Source organism: Poecile atricapillus, chromosome 29 (assembly GCF_030490865.1).
Source record: "Poecile atricapillus isolate bPoeAtr1 chromosome 29, bPoeAtr1.hap1, whole genome shotgun sequence".
In the NCBI taxonomy this organism is placed as follows: Eukaryota; Metazoa; Chordata; class Aves; order Passeriformes; family Paridae; genus Poecile; species Poecile atricapillus.
Genome location: NC_081277.1, coordinates 3,371,858 through 3,398,954, shown reverse-complemented (window position 1 = coordinate 3,398,954; position 27,097 = coordinate 3,371,858). Strand labels below are relative to the sequence as shown.

At 43.1% G+C, this 27,097-nt stretch overlaps 1 long non-coding RNA gene across 1 annotated transcript; it reads right to left on the bottom strand.

Annotated features, from left to right (window-relative positions):
• Window positions 1-1,743: 1,743 nt before the first annotated feature.
• LOC131589682 (uncharacterized) lies at window positions 1,744-10,776 on the bottom strand. Its single transcript, XR_009279822.1, has 3 exons — window positions 10,659-10,776; window positions 6,612-6,744; window positions 1,744-3,212 (listed from the first exon to the last, which is right to left on the bottom strand). It is a non-coding gene; the product is annotated as an uncharacterized LOC131589682 (long non-coding RNA).
• Between the last annotated feature and the right edge of the window lie 16,321 nt (window positions 10,777-27,097).

Genomic DNA, 27,097 nt, shown 5'->3' with positions numbered 1-27,097 from the left:
TTTACCACAGACTTCCTGCCTTTTCTATATCACCTTCATCACATCAGAGATGTATTTACCACAGAGTTCCTGCCTTTTCTATATGGGATTCTCCCCACAAGGATTCCACACACCTGGAGTGGGTGTAGGAAAGCTTTCTGTGCTCCAGGATTAAGGATTTTGGTGGCAAATTCAATATAACTTTCACTTCCCTGCCTCGTTAGGGGAGATCCCAAGCCCAGCCTCCCCACCCATCTCAACTGCGATGCTCCTGCCCTCACCTGTTCACCTTTGCTGCAGAAGCTGCTGATGCCCAGAAATATTTGCTGAGAGAAGGCTTCAGCCTCTCTGCTGCCAACACCACACTGCTGAGCACTGCTGTGAAGCAGAAGATGAGAGGAAAGGCTGATTGGAATAAAGGATAAACAGGCAGGACTTCCTTCCCTCCTTTTGTAATCACATCCTAAAGCCTTGCTGGGCTGCAGAGCTGCGGAGCCACCACCTCCTGGCTTCCCTGAAACAGAACTCCAGAGCCCCACGGCAGCTCTTGTGTAAAACCAGGGGGGACTGAGCGATTTCATGGGGTCACTCTGTCAAATTGGCCTCTGCAGCTGTTCCTGATGCTGCGTCCTGCCTGTCCCTGCTGTGCCTGCATGCACACCCGCAGCTAAAAGCCCCTGAATTCCTCTCTAGCCTCTGCTTTATGTTCAATTCTAATGCTGAGAAGACTAAATCCCAAAATCTGCGATGATTTGCTGTGCTTTTGAATGCTAAAATTTTATTTTACCTCACTGCCTCCAGGTGGGCTCCATGGCTGAACCCTGTCACTTCAAGCAGAGGGTGTGTAATCAATTCAAATTAGACAACGACTGATATTTTGCATAGCCTGCAATTATGGTATTGAAAAAGCTGGTGTGTTTTTTGATGGGAAATTATGTGGGATTTCAAGAGATAAAATGCAATTCCTCTTTTTTGGAGCAGGGTGGTGTCAGGAAAATCCACCAACGCCAGGGGTTTATTCCACAAAGGAGACAGAGGAGTCCTTCAGCTTGACTCGAATAAAGGGAGAGAGTTCACGGGGCACACGCCCGGGGGATTTTCTGTCTCTCGGGGTTTTGGAGGGCGCAGCCTCCCTTTTATCCCAAACTCCCACCCCACGTTGCCCTCTTCCTTTCCCCACCGGTGCCAGGGAGCTGCAGCCTTCCCGAATCCCATTCCCCCTGAAGCTGCTGTTTTTACCCCAAAGCTGAGAAGTTCAGGCTCGTGCAGACCCCGCCTGTTTCAAAGCCAGGCTGGGCCTGGTGAGGAACCTGCTGCTCAAATTTATCAGGGACATCAGGAGCTGTTTCAGAGATGTTTACAGCCATCAAATTGCTTGTGAAGACACCAGCCCACATCTTCCCTTTCAGTGGGAAAGCCTCCAGCATCCCTCCTGTTTAACATTACCAGTCCCAATTCCTCACTGCTATCTATGGCTCTCATTCTCTTCCCTCCTCCCCTTCCAGAGAAAAATCACCTTAATCAAGGGGTTTATCCTCTCTTGAAAGTAAATTCAAGGTTAAAATTAAGCTTGAATTTGAGGAGAGATAGATGTTCTCTGATAACCACAGAGAAAGTGCAATTCCAGAATAAAAGGGCTTTATTTAGTTTAATACACTTTCTTTAATCACTCAACTTAAACAGGTGATTAGCCCTTTATTACACACTGAAACCAGAGCTGAACCCTTTCTCAGAACTCCCTGGATAATGAGCATGGAGGCAGCCCCTAATCAGGCTGAGAGATGAGAGGGGCTCTGCAAATCCAGGCTGAGGAGGGACAGGGTTTGGCCTGAACCCGCACTCCCAGTCCCAGGGTCAGATTGTGGTTCTCTAGTTAATAACTGATCTCTGGATGTGGGCAGAATCCCCAGCAGTGATGGCTGAAATGCCTCCTGCTTTATTTACACCTCCAGGAGAGCTTTGGAAAAGAGGTTTTTATGATGTGTTATAACAACCCTCCAGTGTGAGGCCTTTGCAACCAGAGATTTCAATTTATTTGCATTAACACTTAAGAACGAGTTGTCCACAGGAAAACACCTTTAGAGCATCATAAATAACACACTGCTGAGAGAGGAGCTTTGGAAGAAATGCCTTAGCAGAGAGGACTGGAAGAAATGTAAAGAAACACCAAAAATGCAGGAATTACACAGGAGAAATGACAGAGATGGGTGATAATCCTAAGCTTTCACAATGAACTAACAGCACTTTATTCCTGGGGGATTTATTCCTTTTATTTAAATTAAATTAAACCTGTCTGCAGCAAGTAGAAGTGTTCTCAAACAGCCTTGCAGGAGATATAATCTCATGGCACAGTCTCAGAGGTCTGGATCCCTGCCCATCCCTCAGGAACCAGGATACCTCTTCCAAAGTCTCCCCAAAAAGCCCAGAAGTGTCAATGGGGAAACCGTGAGAGGAGAGATTTGCAAAGCACTTGGGTCCAGCATCAGCTTCCCAAGGACACTTTTGGAAAGAGAAGCACAAAATGGGTGTTACCCACTTGGTTTCTCCATTCCCCAGGGACGTTGGGAAGCAAAACACTTCAATGTTGGAAAAATATTCAGGTGGTTTCAATGCCAGGAGAAAGATTTAGTGAGGGAATTTCAGGCCTTCCCAGAAATCATAGATATTTAACTCATCATATAGTTTTCTTTAACTAAAACACAATTATCTGTTCTTCACCATTTCCACATTAAATCATGGAAGAAATTCAATTAGATTCAACAAGGCTTTTAATTCAGACTGTAAAAAGTCCACCCAAATTCCAATAAGGGATTACTGAAGTGGATGCTTAAAGCTCGGGGGCACTTGAAAATTGAATCCATATCTAAAATCATCTGCATTACCTTTGTAAAGCAAATCATTACAACTCTGGTTTAGAAGCAGTAGGTGCCAGGAGAACCTCTGTTTTTCCCATAGTCTGTGATGAAAAGCCCTCCTGTTGATCTGTGTTCCAGGCATGAATATTTGGATTAACTCCAAAGGTGCTCACCCAGAGAAGGTCTGTGGGATCACACAGCAGGGGAGCTCGCTCTGTCTCATCCCCATCACTTAATCCCCCTCTTAGGAGGCATTAGTGTGGTTTTAAGAGCATTCAAACCCCGTCAGGCCCTCTCTGTCAACTCTGGTGTCAGATCAGGTTCAACGTGTTGAGTACGAGGCTCTTGGAGGTCTGAGGTCGAAGCTCAGATGCAATTCTGGAAATGTAAAACAATTAGAGCAATATTTATGTCCACATCCATCTCTAAAATCAATAAACAATGAAGTTCTTTATTGCAAATTCATTTGGCATGGCAAGAGAATTGAACAGTGCGATGTGAGGTCAGGCTGAAGCTGCTCATCTTCATTTAGGATTTCCCAGATATCCCTGTTAGACATTCATGGACAATTCCAGGAATGCCACAAAAACCTGGAGCAAAGAGGAAGTGCTGAGCTTAACCACCCTCACGTGAAAATTCAACAGTTTTGTCTGCTGGATGAGACAAATTCCTTTTTCAGAGTGGAGAATGCCATCAGTGCCTCATCATGCTCAGCAGTTTCAGGACAGCAGCAGCACCATCCTAACTCTCCAGGGGATTTATATTTTCTATATGTCCCCATTCCTTCTACAAAAAATTAGGAAATACAGGAGCTCAGGTTGTATTTTGGACACTTGGGCTACAAAATGTGTGTTCAAGTACCTCCCTTAGTTTGTGACTGGGACATCTGGGCTCCTCTGTGTATTCAGAGGAGTGATGAGAATATTTTGTTTGATGAGACTATTTTGTTCAATTAAAAGATGTTTTGGGATAGTGGCCAAAACATAAATATATGATGCCATTATGCCCTTAACACTGGTGAAGCAGAAGACAATCACTTATGTATTTCATATTTCTCATTATTTTGGGATTGTGATTTTCGAATATTTGGGGCTGGCAATGAATATTCAGGTGCTCAAGATACAAATCTAGGAGTTTGACCTTTGAAGGTGAAGATTTCCAGACCTCAGTCTTTTATAAATCTCTTTCTACTGCAGAAATGGAGTGAATAACACAAAGAAATATCAATTTCTTGCCTGGGGCAGCTGAACATAGACTAGAGCAGGAGGAGTCTGGCTGGCTCAGGGGGTTCTCACTGTCCCCAGAATCACAATGAACGTGAGGCTCAGGCACCTGACTTATCTTCATTAAAAAAAGCCCCTTGAGGACTGCAAAAAAAATCGTATCTGGGCTTGTAAAATTCCCTGAGCCAGTCTGTACCAAAGCTGCTATCACCAAAGACATGCTAATTTTTAAGGCCCCAGTGCTGGGCACTCAGATGAGCTTTAATTCTTCACTGAGAGCTCGAGAAGAGCCTTTCTAAAGAGAGTTGGTCTGCAGGATGCAACGCTGGGGTAATTTCTGGGGATTAGTGCTTGGAAAATCCAGTACAGTTTGGATTAGTGAGGCAGCACTGGGAAATATCAGTTTGATATTGATATCAGCAATAGCAGATCCAGCTCCAGTTGATAGCACCGGCCACGACAACATCACCCAGCGCATGTGGAGAAGTTCAGGGAAAGATCTCAGTCCCTGCTCTCATCTTCCTTTCATTTTCCCACTAGGAATAAACCTGATTCGGGACAACACATCTGCTTGTAGGATCACAAGAAAACTTCAGTGCAAAGAGGCACATTGGCACAAATGTAATGTAAAAGCAATAATTCATTAACAGCCTGCTCAAGGAGTTTGAATTTCAGGAGTTTTTAAAGCTAATAACACAAGCTCTTTCACTGCTGCCACTCAAACTGCTCTTCTAATGAGTTCTCCGAGTACAAATTGCAAGATGAATCTTGACACAGTCAAAGCAAATTCGTGGTAGCAAAGCCATGAGGTGTTTGCACACCATGAATCCGATCGGGAATGCAACAGCAGCTCCCAGCACAGCAAGACACCAATTTTCTCCATTATTCTTGAGATATTCTCCCACAAAGCAAGGTATTGAGTCCAGGGGGAAATGTTAAAAAGTTTACTACTGCAATTAGCACTTTCACAGTATGCTTAGCACCCTGTAGTTCGATTAAAAATAAATAGGTCAGGTGGATTGAATGAAAAGGCACTAATTAAGGCATTTTTTATTTTTAATTTTCCTGTAAGAACTGAATACTGAACTAGTATTTTTATTGAAAATACCTGATTTATACAATGCTGGATTAATTAATTTTGAATCACTATTTGATCTTTTACGATATTGCTTTACTTTCTTCCCTCTGCTTGCAAAGAATGATTAAGCTGTGCCACTAATGAGAAACATTAATTTAATAGTTTTTAAATACATCATTAAACTCATTTCTCAAACACATTAATGTTTCTGATTTATTTGAATTCAAATCAGAGTTTTCTCCCTTTAAGCCATGAAAACTTCACTCTTCATTTTTAATGTGATCTGTTGAAGGTGTGGAAGGGATAATTGGCCTGCCTGGCCCTGCTTCACTTTATTGAAGCACAGAAACTGCTAAATTCACTCACAGATCTGCTTTTTCTTTATGCTGCCTTGAATAAAAAATGTTTAAAAATGTAGCAGAAATCCTAATGTGTCCTAAACACCAAAATGTTCCTGGACATAAAGAATATTGTCTATACTGAAGATCCAGGTAGTCCCCCGGGTGAGGAAACTCATCAGTCCCTGGGGGAAACGGCACTCCTGGGAGAAAAATCACAATTTCAGCAGCCAAGGGGCTTGTCCTGGGTTTGAAATGGGCTAAGAAAGAAATCAGATCCATGAAGAGGATGTTGTGTCCAATGAGAAATTTCTTAGGTTTCTAAGCATTAGAATGGAAATGTGAAACCAACTCACTTTCAGCTTTTTTTTCTGCTCAGCTGCCACAATTTCATCACAGAAATTGAGCTGGAAGGGGCATTTCGAGATCATCCAGTCATGGCTTTTGTTGCTGGACAGCCCAATGTGGATGGAGCACATGTAAATACAGCCCTGAACAAAACATCATCTCAGCTCTTGTTGGACTCAGAGGCACAGAGTGGGTGTCCCTGATACCTGGCTCTGACATCCAAGAAAACGCTGAATTTCATATAGCACCCTTAAAACAACTCTTAAATAGAACAACTAGGAGTGTAAATGTGTAGATTAGAACATTTTGTTAAGTCACAGGGTGAAAAAGTTTAAGTTTGGAGTTTAAACCAGTTTAGGAAACAGAAGACAAGATGGAGGATTCAGGGTGCTGTCTGTTGTCCTTCTTTCTTCTTCATCCTCTTCTTCCAGAGGTTTTTGGGTAGTAGTGGGTGATTGGATAAAGAATGTCGCAGTGCAGCACACAGGTGTTGGGTCATTGGGACACTAAGAAAAATAATTTACTAGGCAATTGTTAATTGGGTAAATGGACATATAAAAGACCTTGAAGATGATCTTTGTTAGCCATCTTGCACCTTTCTGTCTTAGTGCACATAGCTCCTCGTGCTCTGTAAATATGTAATATAGATAAAAAAAGAATAAACAACCGAGTCTGAACAACAGAAAACTGCGTCTCTCTCATCAATCTCAGTCCAAGGGGGGAAAAAACCCAACCATGAATGTCCTATCAAGACAAGCTCTGATCTGGTTCCTCTCACTTTATAAAATACCTGCTGGTATTGCCAAGTGGTTCTGGTGCCAGTTTGGGAGCGCAGCTCTCACCAGGGATTCCAGATGGGAAGGAGATGCTGCACAAAGCCCCAGAGGAGTTTGAGACAGGGAAGGGATTCTTCCATTTGGGTGCTGGACGCAGTGAGACCAGGACAAAGAACTTTAGAGACTGACTGTTTTAAAAAAAAAACAACAAAAAGCCGAAACAATTTACCTGGAGGTGTCCAAAGCCAGGCTGGACGAGGCTTGGAGCAGCCTGGGACAGTGGGAGCTGTCCCTGCCCATGGCACAGGTGGCACTGGGTGGCCTTTAAAGTCCCTTCCCACTCAAACCATTCCATGGTTCTGCGATTCTTTGCAAAGCTTTTCCTTTTTTAAAGGAAATTTCCCAATCACTTCTTCCCTCTCCCTCACTGCCCAGTTATTTGAAAGCATTTTAGGCAGGGAGGATCATCTTCCATATGTGTCTCCAGCTTGTCCCACCGTGGTGCCTCAGTGTCCTTGCTGGGATCAATAATCAGCAGCAAAATTTCTTTGCAAGATCAACCCCAGGTAGGGTGAGGTTTTTAATGCAGGTTTAATTTATTGGTGAACAATAAGGGCTATAAACCCAGTCATTTCAAGGTTAACGTGCTACTCGGATATCCAGCAGCCAAGCTGAGTGAATAATCCATAACTAATTGCTTATTTAATTGCACATCCTTTGTACAGGAGGCAATTGAAATATTCCTGACAGCTTTGGGGTTTTCCTGCTTTGAAATAACCTGTAAAATTTCTGTATCTGTTTTGCCACGTGTGTACTTCTGTGGCTTCACCATTTCAAGTAAATGATTCCCCAATTAGATTATTTCTGTAGCCATTAATTAATGGTAGTAGCTCATATATTCCCAGTTATTCCAAACTAAAGCTGGCACAAGCTGAATTCCGACCCTGCTTTCAATCATTCCATTGTTCATTGCTTTATTTTATTTTTTAAAATTAAATTAAAACATTTTCCTTCATGGCATTCCAAACATGTTAGACTTGTGAAAATCAACAGCTTAATTAATTTATTAATTTAACATATAGGAACATCAACATTTCATAGGAATATCTTTTTTTTTTTCTAAAAAATTACAATGGACTGTCCAATCAACAGATGTGACTTGATACGGACAGAAATCCTTCTTGCATGACAGAATTTCCTTAACCTGGTAATGCCATTATTCTTAAAATATTCCTGAGGAATATAGAATATGCTCCTAAATACCATTTGTGCAGGAGCTGCCTATAAAAGAAGGAAATTGTATTAGTTAACAATGTGATTGCATATAATTATTTATTGATTTTAATCTCTGCTTTGGGAAAGAAAAGGCTGAGTTGAGGGTAAAAAAGAGTGTTGTAGTCTTTCAGATTACCTCCTGCCATAATTTCTTTTTAAATCAACACATGGAATAAAATTTTCCTTATCAAACTATCCCAATTAAGACCAAGGGACCCTCAGCCTGCTGCAGACATCCTTCAAGCGTTCATGGGAAATTCAATTTAAACTTTATTCACTTAGTAAAACTTCACTGCATTTTAATGCAATCACCCAAAATTGAACAGTTCACAACAAAAAATAGCCCGGATTCATTTATTCAGCTCACATTTTTATGCAAAAATATTACCTGCAGGTTAAACTGCACATTAAATCCCTGACTTAGATTCTGATCTCCTGGAGAAAAAGCAGGAATTATTTGGATGGACACCTCCTTTGGCAAGCACTGTTACCAGATCCTGGTGGAGGAGGGGAAAAAGAGAGATACAGGAACCTTTATCAGTGATCAATGCTTGCAAGGAGGATTTGAGTAAGCATTATTAATAGTCAAGTCTGTTGATTGGATATTCTGTAATAGTTATTTAGAAAATAAATAAAATATTCTCATTAAATGGTGATGTTCCTACCTGTTAATAGTAAATTAACTAATAATAATATATATAATAATAATAAATAATATATATATAATATATATAATAAAATCCATTTTAGTAACTAATTAATAGTAATAATAATAACAATACTAATTAATAGTAGTAATAATAGTAATAATAGTAGCAATTATTATAATATAATATAATTATATATTATATATAGTAATTATTAAATTGTTAATTATTAAAAATAATAGTAAATTAATTGCTATGTTTCACATTTCCATGTCTCTACTCTCTTAAAGCCCAATGCACCCATCAAAATAAAAGTCACACCCTTAAGGAAGTTATAATATATTAATAATATAATAATGTGTAATGATATATTAAATAATATAAAACAATAATATAAAATAATAAAAAATAATAAAATAAAAATAATAAATAATAAATAATAAAATAATATAGTAAATAACCTAATTAATAGTAAATTAATTGTTGCATTTCACATTTCCATGTCTCTGCTCTCTTAAAGCCCAATGCACCCATCACAGTGAAAGTGGCACCCTTCAGGAGGTTCTCTGTGTGAATGGAAGATTTAATTAGCAGCAGGTCCAGTGGATGTTCCTGTCCTGTGCTTTCCACCGGGAGTCTGGAGGAGAAGGAAGGGCTGTTCTGACCTTGCCATTGGCACAGGCAGCAGCTCCAGCTCCCCATCCTGATGGCAGCACTTCATCCCTCGCAGCTTCAGCTCAGCCACAGCTCCTCTGTCTCTGGAACAAGATGTCCCTTACTCTTCCCAGGGTGACCGTGCCCTGCAAGCGCTGGGTGCTGCCTTCTCACCATGGAATCCTGAGCTCAAAAAATCCCTCTGGGACCACCAATCCCAGTGGTGCCCACTGCCCTTGTTATGAATAGCTCACCACAATTGGGTTGGTTAATCAATAAGGTAATTTATTAATTCATTGATAAGGGACAAGCAAGCAGCCCTGGGGACACAGGGAGTCTCTGCCCCACCAACCCATCCCCTTAGCCCTGGTCTCTCTCTTTTATAGGCAGTTTCTTGTGGGGCTGTGCCCTCTGTGCTGGGGTACAAGTCCAGACAATTCTGAACATGTGGGGCTGTGCCCTCTGTGCTGGGGTACAAGTCCAGGCAGTTCTGAACATGTGGGGCTATTTCTGTGCTGGGGTACAAGTCCAGGCAGTTCTGAACATGTGGGGCTATTTCTGTGCTGGGGTACAAGTCCAGGCAATTCTGAACATGTGGGGTTATTTCTGTGCTGGGGTACAAGTCCAGGCAATTCTGAACATGTTGGGCTATTTCTGTGCTGGGGTACAAGTCCAGGCAATTCTGAACATGTTGGGCTATTTCTGTGCTGGGGTACAAGTCCAGGCAGTTCTGAACATGTTGGGCTATTTCTGTGCTGGGGTACGAGTCCAGGCAGTTCTGAACATGTGGGGCTATTTCTGTGCTGGGGTACAAGTCCAGGCAGTTCTGAACATGTTGGATATCTCCCCAGCAGCAGTGGCTGGGAGCCCCCAGCAGGTCTGCACAAAGCCCCAAGGTGTGGCCAGGTCACACTCCTGGCAGACAGGTAACAGCACTGACAAGTTTTCACACGTTTGCACAAGGCTGCTGTTTCTTTATACACAAAGAGTGGGTACAATTCATCATTAAAGCAATTACATAGTGGCAAAAATACCTAACAGCAAAAGCTAGCAATGCACAGTAAAGGGATTTAAACAAAAATAATGAAATATTATATTTTCCTTTGTCTCATGTCCATGTTTTACTTTAAGATCAGTATTCCTGTTTATACTGATCCCATGGTGGGTTTCCATAATGACACCAATCACTGTGGAACATCTCACACCCTCCTTGTCCCCAGCCCAGAGCTCCCAGTGCCACCTCCAGCCCTTCCTCAGACACCTCCAGGGATGGGCACTCCAAACCTCCCTGGCAGCCCCTTCCAAAGCTCAGAAACCCTTTCCATGGGGAAATTCCTGCTGCTGTCCACCGTGAGCCTCCCCTGGCCCAGCCTGAGGCCGTTCCCTCTCCTCCTGTCCCTGTTCCCTGGGAGCAGAGCCCGACCCCCCAGCTGTCCCCTCCTGGCAGGGAGAAAGGGGCTCATTTTAAACCCAGACCTGGCTCACCATTCCTCAGAGTTTGTGCCATGATTGTCCTTCCAGTGGTTCTGCACAGCCACATGAGCCTTTATTAACCTTTAGCTGTGAAAGGAGAGCTCTGACAAACTTGCCCCGCAAGTCATGAAGACATCTCCAAATGAGGCAGCAGCTCCTGCTCCCACAGGGCCACTCCACCTGTGTAAAAAGCATTTCTGTTCCAATTTATTTAATTATTAAGCAGAAACTTGCTGTTCAATTCCACCAACACCTCCCAGACAGCAGGTTTTGAGTGCAGGCAGAATTTCTACCATCATTTCCAGCTCACAGAGCACCTTTCTCCTTCCCTCCTTTCTCCATGCCCTTTTCCAAAGTGACCTCTAGCAGAGAAAATATCACCCCCACACCTGGATTATACCCACAGGTGTTCATGACAGAGCAATGACATTTTGCCATCAGCCAGCATATGCATTTTGCTGCCTACTTGCAGCAGAAGAGAGGGGTGGTGATATATAAAAATTCTAATTCTATTCATATTGACATTTGTTGTGGAATTCCAGCAATCGAGAAAACTCCTCATTCTCAAGCCTTGCTCCGAGGAAAACATCCCCATAATTGGGGTAGTAGTTTTTCAAGCCCTACAAGGGATTTCATCCATGATAACACTGGAATGTGTTCATTATGAAAATTAAATATTTAAGAAGCTGCACAATAATAAGGTTTAGAAGACGAAGTGATAATTTCCTACCAAAGCTTATTGCATAGGAATTTGGATGGGACAAGACAGGTATTTACTGGCTATTTTGTTTTAACTGAAGCAAAACCACTTTCTTACAGGACACCCATTCAAGGGGGAATTGAGCATCTCTATCTAAATAAGACTTTTGGGAGCTTTTTAGTACAATTCTCCATCAAACCATGGCAGGCAGCTGCAGGGTTTCCAACCCCCTAAATGAAGATGCTGAAGTTTCTACCTGCCTCTTGGCACAGACTTACATGGAGATGGATTATGTGGGGGTTTGATATCTAATTGTTTTGTAATTCAAATTGAACTGTTGTCATGGCAATCCCAGTTTGGAAGATGTATTATTTAGGGAAGTGTCTCCTGAAAGGAAAAGTCAACCCAGACACTCATTGACAGCTTCAGTGGGAACCCATGAGCCAACCTGACTTTCCAAATGTCTGCACACCTGGGGCATCTCAAAGCCAGAGTTCTGGGAAGAGGGAGGTCAGGCCATGGACCAGAACCAGGAGCCACTTTTGGATTCTCTGTGGTATCATTTTCCAGCAGGGAAGCATTCTGCAAAAAAATACTATTTTGTTAATGTTGTTGGCTTTGTGCGGGGGTTTAACTTTTTTGGTTATTTGTTTAATGACTTATGCAGTTACACAAAATTCCTTATCAATTATGGCATTTTAATCCTCAGGAGGATGAATTCCCCTCTTTGTTTATCAGCAGCAGCCTGGAAATGCCCAGTTTATTCTCTGAGTCACAGATTACCTTCACAACCAATGTTTGAAATAAACAATAACCAGGGTTTTTTTATGCTTTATGGAGTCATTTAGCTGGTGGCTACAATAATGTGAAGAGATAGAGTAATTTGCTTTTGACAGTTAAATAAATTGTACCTAGAAATGGTAAAATCCTTGAATGGTTTTGGTTGGGAGGGACATTAAATCCCATCCATAAATCCCATGGAAAGCAAGGATGCCTTCCACTGTCTCAGGCTGCTCCAAGACCTGTCCAACCTGGCCTTGGGCACTTCCAGGGATCCAGGGGCAGCCACAGCTGCTCTGGGAATTCCATCCCAGCCCCTCCCCACCGTCCCAGGGAAGAATTCCTTCCCAGTATCCCATCCACCCCTGCCCTCTGGCAGCTTGAACCCATTCCCTGTGCCCTGTCACCCCATGCCCATATCAATTCTCATGGAATTCAGTGGGACTCAGGGATGTTCTGAACCTGGTGCTTGTCCCTTTGCTGCAGCCCCGGTCCCTCACCTGCCCTCTTGGCTGACCCCAGCACATTTCCCAGGAAATTTGGCAAGAGCAGCCAGAATGGAACAGAATCCCTGCCTGCAGAGCGTGGCAGCTGGAGGGAGGTATAAAAATGCTTGCACACGTTTGCACTGAGATTTCTATGCACAAATGCTCATTCCAAGTTAATTAAAAATAACACAGAAAAATAGTTAAGAGACCTTACCCTGGGTTCTGGGAGCCAATTAGAGCTGATAGCAGTTGCTCTTCTTCCAAATGAAGTGACTGAGCAATTCATTGCAGAAAGTTTCTGTAGTTCAGCAGAGACAGTGCCACACTCAACTTCCACTCCTTCCCATGGATTTAGCACCGTGCTTTTCATGCTAGAGGAGAAAAGGGAAATTCATGGACAGCAATTCACCTCCAGGATCCCAGGAGTCACACAGTGCAATTGTTTTCTTATGCATTCTGTTGTCCAGAATAATTAAGAAATTCAGGACAAGCCTGGAGCCCCACCACCATGTTTTTTTAGAGTCACAAGTGGCATTTCTTAGACTGAAAGGTTCCAAGGTGTGGGGGAGGGACGATGCCTTAGCAGACAAATTATTTGCAGACCTTCAAGGATTTATTTAAACATTTAAAATTAATCTAACATTTACCTTGATCTAAATAGATCACAATAAGTGAGTGAACACTGTGATATTATTACTTGAATGTGTTTCATGTCCTTTCACCTTTAAATTCTCTTCTGTACTCTTTCTACCAGTAGTAGTTTTAATATTTTTAGTTGAAGGTCTCTAGATTTCCTCTACAGCTTCCTGCACAGCTCCCAATTCCCATTGCACCCCATATATCAACCCACTCTTTCAACTCCTGCACTTCCAAACATTTAAAACACCTTAATGGCTTTTCTCACTGAACCATAAAAATTATTTATAAATTCATTTTAAGACATTCATACAACGAGAAACTCATAACACGTCATGAACTACAAATTATGTTTACTGGAGTATAAAAAATTCTTTGGGTCTATGTATATATAATGAAGGAAAAAGCCAACTGCTTCTCCAAGTGGACTCTTATTATAAGCAATCACCAAATGCAAGGTGAGAGGATAATGAATTATTTGCTCCAAAGTACTTTTTAAAATAAACACCTTGACAGGAAAAAGCAGTCCCTTCCAAGACTTAATTTGAATTAAGAACATTTGGTGCAGGTTCAAGGAGTAGTCTCACTATTTTTTCCAGGATTTTTTGCAACAAAGCAGCTGCAGCATCTCCTTCCCTCTAAGGTTAAAACCAACCTCAGGGGCTGTTAATTTGAGTTACTTCTGGAGCTCAGCAAGGGAAATCACCCCAAGAGTTCAGTGACACTTCAAGGGAAATGCCATTCATCAAAATACAGAATTTGGGCCCCAGAAGGAGAGATTCCTCCCAAAAACCTGCTGGAAATATGAAGAGTGGAGGTCACTTTGGAGTCTTTCAGCCACTGGAGGTGTAACCACACTTAATGCATCAAACTCAAGGTGTGAAACTAAAAAGTTAATTAAAAATAGCTAGGAATTAAAACTAAAGACAAACTCTTTGAAACAGCCTGCAATTCTGACCTGAGGACCACGTGCCACACTTGCCCGGTAGGATAATATGCAGATGGACTAAAAATGAAACTGCAAATCAAAGAAGGTTTTTCTTCAGTTCTCTCTGGTTCCAGCCACTCCTAAAGCCCAGGCTGCCCTTCTGAGCAGGCTTGGGCTGTGCCTCATCCCAGATGCTCAGACTCCTTCACAAAATTCCAGTTCTTAGCTAAAGACCCTTGCCTGTGCTTCCACACAAGGTCACTTGGTCACCCTCAGGGCATCCCCTCAGCCCATCTGGTCATTTCCCATGTCTCTGAGCTCTGTGGGTAGGACACAGTGCCCTGTACTACACATTTCCTCTCCTTTCAGCACACACAGAGTGCGAGCTCATCATTACCCCCATTAAAGCAGGACTGCTCAGAGAGAGGGGCCTGTGTTTTGAGCATTGATGGACTGGGGTTCTCCTCTCTGTGGCAAATAGGTCGTAACATCTCTTTTCTACTTTATATCAAAGTATTTCAAAGCAAAGCTTAATCTGCCAGACCCATAATGTAGATTTTTAGTAAGATCCTTTGTGCGAGGAAAAGGCCATAAAGCAGCTGCCTTGGAGCTCAGATGGAAACGCTGATGATCTAAATCATCCAAGCCTGGTATATAAACGAAAAGCAACAACCGGAGTAGGGACTGATCCCAGGAGAGCTCACTGATGATTCGCTGTGGAAGATGAAAAGCTGTCTATATAAACAAATTGTTTATGGTCTGTTAAACAAAAGTAAAACCAATGGAGTGCAGCAGATGCAATTCCTACCGAGGATTCAATCTTAGCAAAGTGCAGGGGTCTGACCCTGCAGCCCTTTTCCATAAGAACCAGAACTGGAATGAGAAGGGCCTGCAGAATTTGCCATCTGATGGAAGGAGTCAGAGGATGATGAAGTGCTTTGTGCTGCCACCTCAGTGAACACACAGAGGCCAGAGCAGGGTGTGCAACAGTCAGGGTTTGTGACTTGTGATCATCCAGGCAGAGCTGGAGCAGCCCCATCCTGCTGGGCTCAGCCTTGGCAGATGTTGAACAGCTCTGTCCTTTTGCTTTCAAACTCAACAGACCTGGAACAGCTCCACCATTTTGGGTTCCAACCTTAAGCAGCTCCATCTTTTGGTTCCAGCCCTCCCTCAGGGGATGGATATTGGAGTAGCATCACAAGGGATCAGCAAGGAAAATAGGGATTTAGGCTACAGAAGTGACTTAAAATCCCTCTTCCCTCCATGCTCCAGCCCACCCACGACAGCTCTGTTCCCGGGGAAGGACACGGGACACGCACAGGCTGGATCAGAGGAACACAGGTTTGGGATGGTGTCACAGCAGCAGCTGCATTTAAACACCACCAGAGATGGTTCTGCTCCTTTCGGTCAGCCCTGCCCAGTTTCCAGCAGGCTGCTGGTGGGATTTTGCTTTCAGACATCACTGCCTTCAACCTTGGATTTCCCTGTTCCTCCAAGGAGCCGCTGCAGCTGCAGTGCTCTGAGAGAAGGCAGTGAAACATCTGCTCCCAGAGAGCTCTGGCCAGATGGGAGTCCTGGGGATTCTGATAACAACCTCTGCTGTGCCTCCACGCTCACCTGGCCACCCCTTCTGGCAGCTTGTGCACCCCCGACCACGCCTGCACTTGGGTTTTAAAATTAATGAACCTTTGGCACTTCTTCTTTGCAGGTTGATGATAATGGTGATGCTGTTAGACACAAGAAAGGATAAATACCCTGCCTGGGAGAGCTGTAGGGAAGGAATGTGTGATTGCACAACATAAATTCACAGGAAAAGCAAGATTTTAAGTCTGTTCTCCCACTCAAGATGCAACTGAGGTTTACGATTTGTAACCACCCCACGAGTACTAATTAAACTGAGCTCTGCAGCCTTACACCACAAGAAATATCAGCTCTCCTAAGTGGAGAGGCTAAAGGAGGAGTTCAGCCCTGGAAAATACTCAAACAAAAATCCAATCAAGTGTGAAAAAGAAGACATTGGAAATAGAAACACGTGACTGATGTTAAATAGTAAATAATAAATAAAACCAGGCACTGTTTGGAGGTCTGGTCTCCCTGGTCTCTCACAGGGAGAGTTTGCTTAACCCAGTTAATTGTCTTCAGAAAAAATGGCAAAGATTATGAAATTTGTAGCATTTTCATACTTGTCTGGGATGCACACACACATAAAACAGTTGTCCTAATTACTTCTGAAGGGGATAACATTTATCTCATTAATAAATTAATGCCAACAGCAGATAGGGAAGATGCTGTGACAAACCAGCTCTTAATAATTCTCAAATGCATCTTTAAGAGTATTGTCTGAGCATCCATATCTCCAGAAGGCAAAAGAGACTCATAATCACAGGACAAATCTAATCCTAATAAGCAGGAAATCGTGGGAGCTTCCCACATCTGTTTTCCTCTGATTAGATTACCAGTGGTGTCATATCCGATGTCATGCTGTTGTACACTGACCCTCAGCAACTCAGCAGAACCATTATTTTTGCTTTTCAACACCAAGAAAAGCTTTTTGAAAGCTGCCTTTCTGGCTGAGGAGCGTCAATACGTGCATCACGTGAGGATGGATTGCTCTAGGAAGTGCTAGAATTGTGTGACTGGGGATTTGGGGGACCCAGCTGCCGGTACCTTCACAGGATTCAGTGGTCAGGACTCCACAAGTCACCAGAAGTTCTTGGAAATATTCATTACAATAAATAATTCTTTTTGCCGTTGGCATTTCCAGGATCCAGGGGTACATTAGTGCCATGTCAGGAAAAATGCCACCCACAGACAGCTGACCTGACTTGTTCTGCCAGGTAAAATTCTCTGTGCCAGACAAAACTCCCTGTGCCAGGCTGGTGCACTGGGATGGCATCTGGAATACAGGCAATGAGGATTCAAGTGGCCAATATTGAAGTTGCCAGATAAACTTAAGCTAAGTTGTGGAAGATCAGGAGTTTTATCCTGGAGATCTGCAGAAGCACAGCTGGCCTTTAGTGCCTTCCAAATTCCCTTCAAGTCAGACATGTTAATGCCAATTTTGTTGCTGCAGGATGTTTTGCTGCTCATTGTAATCACATTTCAGGTTTTGGCTGATTTCTCCTACCACAGCTACTGGGAGACTTAGCAAGTGTCTGGATTTTATCACTCAACACTATTTTATATTTTGAAAAAATCAAGCCTTCAAAATTTTAATTTTAACTAATATTATTATTGTTGACTCATCTTTCTGTTTACCACATCATGAAACATCATGTCCAGCAGTTTGTGGAAACTGGGAAAATTCAGTCAAGGTTTTCCCTTGCTCTGCCTTTAAAAACAGAGACTTTGCTGGTTGACAAGAACGTGAACAGCACCAGCATTTATTTCTCCTTCTGTTCCAAGGGTGGAGCACGGAGGCAAAGAACAAGCAAACCTCCCCTTCTCCAAGAAAAGGATGGGGTTTTGTTTGTTTTAAAAACAGAAGTTGCCTTTCCCCTGGAAACTCAAACCATCCAGATTTCAAAACATCCCCTATTAGAAAGTACAAAGCAAACAAACCCTCTGTGAAACAAGCAAAACAAACAGCCCTGAAGTACTTCAGATGCATCAAATCAACCTGGTATCTTCCCTGTTAATTTAGATTACAGAAGTCTCAATTACATTTTCTGGCCTTATCAAAACATCTAATTTAAACTGGCAAATCGCCACTGGGAGGCTTTCATTAGGTTTGTATTTTCCAGGGTAAAATTGCTGTTGTAGGAAGTACTCAGCTACAGCCCTTTCCCATCAGCAAAAGTATATATTAATGACAAATATTCTTGAAGTGTTTACAGCCAGAGAGGCTGGTGCTTGAGCAGGTCACTGCTAATGCCATCTGTAATCTCATTTTCAAGGCATCCTCATTTCCTAGCTTTTCCCACTAAGGTTCACAAACAACAGATTTGTTTCGTTGCCTCCTACAAGATGTAGTGTGCAAACATTATTTGTGGTGATATCAGCTCTCAACACATCAGAAACTTCTTAATTCCTGCGGATCTCAGGCGAGATTGGAGCACATTTATCAGGGACTCTCAATGAGATAAAGGACATCCAACAGCCCCCGAAGTTCCTGGGATCCCTAACAAAGCATTTTCCAAACCATCATTTTTGTTGTGTTTAATTAACCACAGAGGGAGAAAAGGAGGAAGGGGGAGCACTCCAGAATCCAGCAGGAATAATTCTGCAGTTATACAGCTAAATTACAGACTTTAGGAGTGCTGCTGTGAAACACAAGCAGAGAAAAGCCCGAGTTTGCAGATATCCTAGAAAGCAGGAAGGTCAGGGATAGCCAAGTCATGACTTTGCCATTGGAAGCTGGCAGAGCAGCCTCAGAAAGGTTTGCTTGTGAACAAGGACAGCCCAGTTTAGGGCAAGACACGCCGTGGTGACTCAAGGGATTGAACTCCCCACCTTTATTGAAGCTGTGGAAAGCCCTGGTTGATGCTGCAGCATCGATGAGTCCTGAGCATTGATGAGTCCCCTCATCAGCACAGGGAAGGGCTGTGTGGGGCCAGGTAAATCCTTAGAAATCAACTCCTTCTCATGCTGGGGAGCACCAGACTCGGATTTGTCCACAGGAAAGAGGCAAAACTCCGTGGTGCAGGCAGTGACTGCAGTGCTGGGCAGGGACTCTCCTTCCACAAGCAGATCCAGCCAACTGTGAGGGGGGAAAGGGAATTGTGTCATCCAGATGTAGGAGAGCATTTTGACAGAGCAAGGGCATGATATTTTAGTTAAAGCCTGTCTGCACAACCCAGCTTTCAACCCAGATGACAATTCCAGGGACAGTGTCCTTGGAACGTTCCTGAAGCAGCGAGAATGAAGAAAAACAATGATATTGTGTACAAAAAAAGGAATTATAAACAAAATGTATTAGCCAATAGGAGCTTGTTAAACTGTGTGAACCCTGTAGGACCCAATAAAAGTGTGCTAAATATAGAAATAAAGTGAAGTTCACTTCTACCTCTATGAGGACTCCGTGAATATTCTGAGCGGTTTTCCTTTATCCAGAGCCTGCTCTCACGCTCTGCTTTGTAAATACACATGGATGGGTTTGTGTTGAACACCCATTTATGTCTTTGCTGGAGCTCCTAGAGCAGCTCTGGAGGCCTGATCATAGCAGCAGTCCCTGCAGTGAAACACCTGCAAACAGCAAATTCTCTGTGATCAGACAGGGGCACTGAGGCACAGATGGGCTTCTCCCCTTGGGGATCCTCAGCAGGAGCTTCCCCTGAAGCTGTGCCCACCCCAGAGGAACGAGGCTCTGTTCAGTGCCACATCCCTTATCCCTATTGAAAGACCCCCGAGCTGTTCACCAGTCTTCACAGAAGTAATTGTGAATGCCAATTTATTTCTATCTTTAGCACACTTTTATAGGGTTCTACAGGGTCTGCGGGCAGAGCAAGTTACTATTGGCTAACACACACAGTTTACATTTTTTCTCTTACACACAAGGATATTGTTTTACTTTACTCTCTCTTCTGCATGAAGGTTTCAAGGACTTTAGCCTTTAATATCACGACTTATGTCAAAGGCTGGTTTGTGCACACAGGCCTTTACTAATATATAAAATATAGCAACATATCCCGGTGTCTGGGAGCTCGGATCTGGCAGAGGTGACACTCCTGTCTCCTGAGACTCCCACGTTTCAGGGTTTAGAAGCGGAATTCATTACAACCAGCAAATTATCTTCATTCACAGGAGCCTGAACCAAAGGGCACAGAGCTGGCAGAGCAGGGAACAGGCAGGGAAAAGCCACTTCAGGCTCCCATTTCCAGGCAAAACTCCTTTTCCAATAAACTCCAATAAGAAGAGGTGCAGGAAGAGCCTGCTCCAGTTGTTTTTACTGTGGCTTTTGAACAGGAGTCTTTGACACAGTTTTAAAACTCATCAATCCTCTCTCTGTTTATCTATGCTGATGAGCATTATGTTCTGCTTCAGAAATATCTATTTCTGCACTTGGGTTATTTTATTTCCCTATTGTTAAAATGAAAGATTGGCTAAACAATTTCAGCAGTGCCTGTCAAGCACTTCCTTTCCTCTGCAAATCCTCAAGCTCTGATCCTCATCATTAAGTCACTCACAATATAAAGACAGACTTCTTCAGATGAACCATCATCAACAAAGATAAATGCACAGAAATTGGCCTGAAGCATCATTGCAGCATAAATAGAATTTTCTGAAGAGGAAATACATCCCCATTCAATACCCAGAGCTCAACACAGACAATAATGACCTGCATTTTAAAAGCCCTCTTGTACCAAATGCTGTGCAAGGATTTAAAAGGTTTGCAAACTTCGCAGACCTCGTGACAAAACCCTCCGTTCCATGATGGCAGATTGAGCCATCAGCTCCACCAGACAGCAGGAACAATGCAGTTATCAAGCACTTCTCCCCATGAAAATGCGAATCCAGCTGGAGGTCACCTCACCCTGCCTATCTGGATGCTCAAAGAACAATGTAATCAAGGACAAGTGTGCAGTGATTTGTCACCAGCCTCCAAGCAGCCAGAGGGTTGCATTTTGTCAGAGCTGGAAATGGCAAGAGGAACACTGGAATATGTCCTCCAGGAAATCCCTTAACCTTGTCTAGAATTAATCTGTATCTTAAATTGCTGCAGCATCAACTGCGAAGGCCCCACAGTTTTATCTCTGGTTTTCTTAAACATTATCTCCATTTTATTTTGAAGCCCATTTGCTTTCTGATTCCTTGTAGTGTGAAAAACAGCATCCCATGGTAATCATCCCCTTCTTGTCTCCTCCTTATCCATCTTGATTTTCATTTCTATCATTTAATCTAAACTGAAAGCTGTGCCTCCAGTCACTCCTCTTACCCTGCACTTGTGCTCCTGGTGGTCTGGGCTCAGAGCATGGCACAAGTGGTTGGAGCACAGCCCAGGAACCCACTTTTGCACTTCCCCAGGCACAGGACATGGAGTTTAGCACTTGTCCAAGCCACATCCTGGACTAAAACCTTGGCAGTCAACTGGGAGATTACAATTGCTGCAATTAACCAAGTGTAAAAAGATTAACAATATTTTATCCAGCTTTTGTATTCCTGTGGAAGACTGTGGAAGAATTCTCCTCACACCTTCAGCCACACAGAGCCCAGGCCCAACAGCAGCTGAATTTTTCCTGCATCTTCTCCATCCTTTCCTCCATCTGGAGTGGAGCTTGGATGCCACAGAGCTGCCAGGATATTATAATCAGAAAAAAAAAAGTCAGGAGTAGAAGCACAGCGTTAGACAGATGGTTTAGGTCCTTCCTTCATTTGCTTTTCAAATTAACTAAATGTGTCCAAATGAGACACTTGATAACTGAATATCAGCTCTCCCTTTCCCTTGCAGCCCCAACAGCCACACGCTGGAGGAACCTGGGATTTTGTCTTCCCATAGACAAACGTGAGCCACAAATGCTCAGTTTATGTTTGGGAAAGGAAAGGTAAAGAATTCCTCTGAACCTGGCTTTATGGGGCCACTTTTTATGGGACATCAAGCTTTTCAAAGCGTTTCCATGCCATAAACGCCTCTTCTTTGGAATTGTGTCTGAAATCACAGCAGGCAGATGATGCCGGGGGATGCGTGTTCCACACGAGCAGTCAGCTTTTCAAACAGCACAGGTAGACCTCAAAAAGTGCAATTAATCACACCTGGAGAGTGGATTGAGGTATTAAAGAGACCATTTGAGGAGCAGGGGAGCCAAGTGCGATGTGGTGGCACATCAGGGTGACATAAACAGCTGTGACAGAACTAAAAATACAACGCAGAGCCTGTGAGCATCAGAGCTGATCTTCCCTTCTCCTCCAAACAGCTCCCAAGGTAAGAAAACAACACACCAGGGGAGCGACACGAGAGGGAAAAAACATCCTCTCTCATTTGCTGGGGTCACTCAAGCTATTTGTGGGATGTCTTCTCTGTCCTTTCCCTGAACACACGTGCAGAACAAAACTCTTGGAGCACGAAGTGCTGGGTAAACAAGCAGCAGCCAGGCAGCAGCCAGGGCTGCAGATGCCTGGCACCGTGCAGGTACATCACTCCAGCCTGTTAAATGCAGTATTTAACGTGCACCACGTTCCAGTGACAATTTAGACTGCATTTACCTCCCCATCAGCAAAGGTATTAGAACAGAACGGGGAGCGCTGGAGGAACAGAAATGAGGAACTGGAAGAGAGATCTGAGCTGGAGCAGCAAAGGAAACAGTTTACCAAACTCAGATGTCTTGATCCCAAAGGGAAATTTCAAGCAGTGCTTGGAGCCAGAACATTTTAGTGAGCAAAGCCTTTGTGTTCAGTATGCAGACATTGTCTCCCATAAAGGAAATTTTGCAATTACATTTCTCAAATCCCCAGAGCTTCCTATAGAAGTGGGTTCTCAAATTGTATCATCTACCACTTTCCTTGTATTCTTAATGATCTGGAGAACTGAAGGGGATTGTCTGCATTTAAGTCTGCTCAGATCCAAATGTAGAAGATCCCGAGTTCCTTTTGCTGTGAATGCAAATGAATGAACTGGGCATAAACAAACCTGGGATATCTCAACAGCTTTGCCAGGTCCATCTCCCCCCACATTAACCCCTCCATTTGAACTGAAGATGATGCTGATAACCCACAGCAGAACTCTTGGAAACCAGTGAAAATGAAACATAAATGAGGAATGGGATGGAATTCCCAGGGGAGCTGTGGCTGCCCCTGGATCCCTGGAAGTGCCCAAGACAGGTTGGATCACCCTGGGCCAGTGGGAGCTGTCCCTGCCATGGCAGGGGTGGCACTGGCTGGGATTTAAGTTCCCTTCCAACCCAAACCATTCTGGGATGTTCTACTAGGGCTGGCACCACTCTCACAGTGCTGTAATTAAGCACAAGACCTTTAAATTTCCCCTTTGAAAAAAAAAAAATTCTCTCAGCTACAAGCAAGCAAAATGTTATGAAAAACTTCTTTAAGCTTCCAGGGTGAAGCTGATAAACAAAAAATTTCAGTTGCTTAATTGAGGCACAGGAGCAGAAAGGTGATGAGGATGTTGAGAGCCCAGGTAACTCAGCCCTTCTCCTGCCACCCAGCCCCGGAGCAGGAGCTCAGGGCTCAGCTTTCCTCCAAATCCCTCACCACAGTGGATGTTACACAGCATCAAAAGTGTGTTGGGTGTTCAGGTGTAATAAAAAAAAATTAATTTACCATTCACCAAGCTTCTCATTTAGTGAAATCAGCTGTGTTTCAGCTCCATTATCTGTATGTTTCTAACGTATTTATTCCCTATATTATCAAAGCCAGCTCGAACCAAGCTTTATTTTGTATTATTGGCTTTATGTAATTTGTGTGTATTCCTGAGAGAAACCCACAGTGTGACAATGACACTGCCACATTGCCATCTCCAGGTGAGACAAAGAACTGAACAAAACCCTCTTTCAGAAGTGCATAATCATAGATGGATCTTTAGAATACAAATTTTAAATACCTGTTCTTTTGGAATACTCTCTTATTTCAGGGAATGCAGGAAAAGCTGTGTGTTACTTCTGGAATATTCCACAGCTGCACTGAGGCAGAGGTGGATCCAGAGCAGCAGCTCACTCTTGACCATCTGTACCCTCAAAAAAATTGCAATTTGCTTCTAAGTTGGATTTTAAACCTACAGAAGAACAATATTGGTCTCTGTCGTCTCTGTCATCGAGCCCAGACCCTCCCCATGAAGCTCCTTTCAGGAGCTCTGAGTGACAAGGACACAGAGTTGGTCACTTGGGATGGACAAGCTTGATTTTAACGTCTCCTGTCATGTCAGGACTCACAACACATTAAAAAGGAGCAAAAACCAAGCCCAGCTCTAACTCCTGGCCAGGCAGTGCCAGCCAGTGCTGCCCTGAGGCTTCCTCAGCCTCACCCAGGCTCTGACTGAGATGTGGAGGCACAGAAGAGCTGCCTTGATCGTTAAGCTGTTGTGACTAATTACTGCACTCTCCAAGTCTCACCATGAGGAGTGACATATGTGACACTTCTGGGGAGTGTTGTTCACTCAGCAACCTCCCTGCTGGAGAACAAAAGGATCAAAACCAGTTGTTAAACTTCATTGAAACACAGGTTAAGGATGTATTTGCAGCAGGTTTTTTTTCCAGGAATTATCGTGGTTTATGATAGAATAAAGGTTTGCAAATGTTTGGGGTGATAATAGAGCTCAGGTGAGATGCAAGGGAGCTGATCTTCACTGGAAGCAAGAAATATCCCCTCATTTCACCTCCAAACGTAAATCAGCACTGACTCCAACTTGTAACAGTTCTCAGGATCAGCTTCTGGAATTGAAATATGGCCTAGGGAAAAAAAAAAAAATAACACTGGCAGAGAGATGTCTTTCCCTGACAGCAGCATCTCTCTGCAGGGGCTGGGGAAGAAGCGCAAGCCTGCTGACTAATGATACATGCAGAAAAACAGGCAGTGCTTCTAAAAAGCAAATATCTGGTGTTTTGAAACAGAATGAAGAAGGAAAAAATCCTTCTGTTCCCAGAGCAGACGCAGGCACACCTTTAAGGTTTACTATTAACTGCTTCAGCTCTCATTGAAAGTGAAAAAACCCCTGACAAAACCAGGGAAAAGTGGCAGTTTAGTCCAATGGGGAAAAAACAGAGCATGGGCTGTTCCTTCTCTGCACATTCTTGTGATGGAGGATAGGCAGGTGCCATCCAAGGCTGGCAGGAGAAAACCCCCAGTTTGTCAGGTTTTTGGTTTCTTTTTTGGGTTACATGTTGTCTCTGAGGTAAAAGTTTCATCCTGATGTACATCAAATATGTGTAAAAGATGAATTTGGTCCCAATACCCACAAAGCATGGAACTGGAAAGAAAATCGATTCATTCTAGGGAAAAAAAAAATAAAATCCAAGAAAAAAGCGCTTGTGAAAATCCAAGTGAATAGCTTCATTGTCCAAAAAGGAATTAAAACGTGTTTTGTGACTACACTTGGTTTCTTCTTAGGTCATTCTGGTGGGTAGAGGGGAAAGAATACAAAATAATAAAACATTATTTCATATTATTGGATATGGATTCCTGGATTTTTCACCAGATACAGCAACTCATGTAATCCCACCGTGTCAGCAACACTTCTGTGTCTGCAGAGAAGCCCAAACCCACCCTAAGCAAATATCCTGGAATTTATTTTTTTCCATGCTAGCAAGCACCTTGCCCACATGGGGCTTCCCTCAGCAAGCATTGGCCACTCTGCCCTGGCTCTGTGCTCGCTGTGTGATGGACACTTCAACACCTGAAGATTCAGTGGTGGTTTTTTAGTGGTGTTTTCCCCTGCAAGAGGTTAGGAATCATTTCAAGCAGTTGCAGCAGAATTTTCTGCTTTTTAAAAGGCAGATTTCTGTCCCTGCCCTGTGACCCACTGCCTGACATTAATTGCAGGACATTAATTGGGGTTATCCACAGGGTGTTAATTGTTAACCTGTGCTCATTTCTGCAGATTTAGCACTCCCCTGTTGTTCCAAAGGAACCACGGAGTTACCTTGTTCTTCCCACTGGAACAAGTATTTTACTGTTAACCAAGGAAATCAACTGGTTAAAAAGGCCAAATAAACAACAATAAAAAACACCCAAATGAAACAAAATAAAGGAGCCTGTAGATCTACAGATTAATATCACACTGAGGCCACAGCAAAGGAGTTCCAACCCCTGAGAGCAATAAAACCTCTCTGTTTTCTGAACTCCTGGATTTGCAAAAGTGAAAAGCTTCAAATCCTTAAACAGAAAACATTTTTCTTCTAAAGCAGAATTCCAAAAATTAAACCTGATCCATTGATCTTTAAGCTCTAGCTGTGATTTTAAATGTTGCAAATAAAGCAGATCTGAATGCGGAGCACAGAGTTAGCAGTGCCACTGATGCCACTCCAGAGCTATCCCCTCCATCCAGAGCCTAAATTATGCAGAAATTGGAATAAATGGAGTAAAGTAATTGAATTTTTGGATGCAGACCTCAGATATAACACCAGTTTTTGCAGCCACGTGAATACACTGAAGGCAGGCAGGCAGGCAAAGCCCACATCTGGTGTACCCCAAATCACTGAGTGATTATTATCATTTACAATCCAACTGGCACATATTAATGGTGAGGGAATTGCATCTGGTTAAAGCAGCTCACTCTGAATAAGGGCTCAACATTGGCTACTCAGTCTTGGATTCTATTATCAATATGAACTTACCCACCTTGCACTTTTCAGCCATTTAAGCACTTTGTACATTTGTCTTTAAGATGAGGAGCAGAGCTCTCTCTGTGCTGGTTGAACCCACAGATGTGTATTAAGAATATTTTTCTTCCCCCAAAGAATGCAAACTTAAATAATTCAAAACAAGACATTTGTCAGCAGCTAAAGAAATCCCTTAGTCATGGTCTTCCAAATATGAAATCCCTTCCAGCCAGGAAATTCCAGTGAGGAAGAGAATTCCTGTGGAAGTGAATTTGGGATGGCTCTTCTGCCCTACACTGTGCATTTGGATTATTGCTGAAACACTGCTTTCCAACACAATACTGGGTTTTTATTCCCCCCAAAAACGAGTCTGCTTCTGGCAGAGGAATTCAGATTTTCACTGAGGGACAATCGGACTGGGAGGCCGAGAGAGACACAGAAAAACACACATATAAAACATCACCACACCATCTCCAGACTCCCATTCCCTAAGGAAGGGCTAAATTAAATTTCTAAATTAAATCTCCCTCAATTCACTCTGGCAAAACGTAGCAGCATCCCACCACAGAGGACAGGGGGATCTACCAGGAGCTGCAGAGCTCAGCCAGAGCAATCAGGAAACACCCAAAAGCAGAACTGCAGCCACAGGCAGGTACCAGACAAAGTTTCAAGTGTTTGTTTTCAGTCTGAAAAGTCTTTTTTTTTCTCTCAGTGCT